Genomic DNA, 1,284 nt, shown 5'->3' with positions numbered 1-1,284 from the left:
TTTTTCAGACTGCCCCCACCATTACGTTTGTACCCCCCTAGGGACTCCCTTTTTTTCCCCTGCAGACGTCGTTGCGTTCGTACCTTGAACAGCATGACCCCTCACGCCACTGCCTTGGGGGAGGGGGGGAAACCCGCGGGCACGACGGGCCCTGAGGAGGCAAAAAACCCGCTGCATTGCAATGTAACATCATTTCTCAAAAGGAGGGAGGGGGGGATCGCCAGAGGTTTCCCGGAAGCATTCACAAGGGGCCAAAAAAAAAAAAAAAATTTCGGTGAAGCTGTCATGATGTTGAAGGAACTCTGGTCCTGCTGAAGGGAAATTTTTATTCGATTTGGGGGACGGGGATAACCGCGTACTTTTTTAAACCAAGTTTCACCACTGCAAAAGATATCACCCGAACAATAAAATAAAGCGGGGGGTTAGAAAAATTTTAGCCAAACCTTTCAAAAAGTATCTCTTCAGGACACTCCCTCAGTAAAGTGTTATTCGGTTTAACCCAAATTTCAGAGTAGAAAAGGGGGTTTCAAAAGACCTGACTCGTTTCCCCATCGAATCCAGGTGTTCAAAGGTCCAGGTTTGCTATAAGCTTTAAGAACCCATAAAAATGGGTGAAGATAGCGTTTTATTTTCCCTGATTTTTTTTCTTCTTTTTTTTCCCAAATAATTTTAACTTTTTTTTAAGGGTAAGGGATGTCTTTCATCCTATTCACTTTTTTGTTTTTTTTAATAAAGTTAAGAGTATGAACTGTGCCTTTTTTATTCCTTCGGTGTTCGAATGTTTTTTTTTGGCAATTGAGGCATTTTTTGTAGATAAATGAAAAACGGAATTACCCCCTTGCAAAATTTTGCAGGGAAATAAAAAACCAAATTTTAACGCAATTTCTTTTACCTGTGCAAAGCTTTTCTATCGAGAGCGTAATAAAAGCAGCACCCGGGGCAGGGGTTCTGGATCAAAGAAAGGGCAAAAAGCATGTAATCAACGTTTTTTCAAGAACGTTTTTTCTCGCAGCGGGCTCTTAAACCTTTTAAAAAGGCAATTAAAAGAGAAATTTACAAAAATAAGAAGGGAAAAGCCCTACAAACGCCCAGAATAAAGGGGGGAAAGTAAACAAGCCCCGGAAAAAGGCTCTTTCCCCCAGACCAAAGGGGGATCGCAATGCCGCAGTCCCTTTCCCAAAAAATTGTACGACCCCATGCTGCAAAAACAAAAAAATGGGGAAAAAAGAGTGTATTTAAAAATGGAAACAAAAACCCGAGAAAAACAAACAAAATTTGGGGGTG

Source organism: Penaeus monodon, chromosome 20 (genome assembly GCF_015228065.2).
Source record: "Penaeus monodon isolate SGIC_2016 chromosome 20, NSTDA_Pmon_1, whole genome shotgun sequence".
In the NCBI taxonomy this organism is placed as follows: domain Eukaryota; kingdom Metazoa; phylum Arthropoda; class Malacostraca; order Decapoda; family Penaeidae; genus Penaeus; species Penaeus monodon.
Note: the sequence above shows the minus strand (reverse complement) of the source record.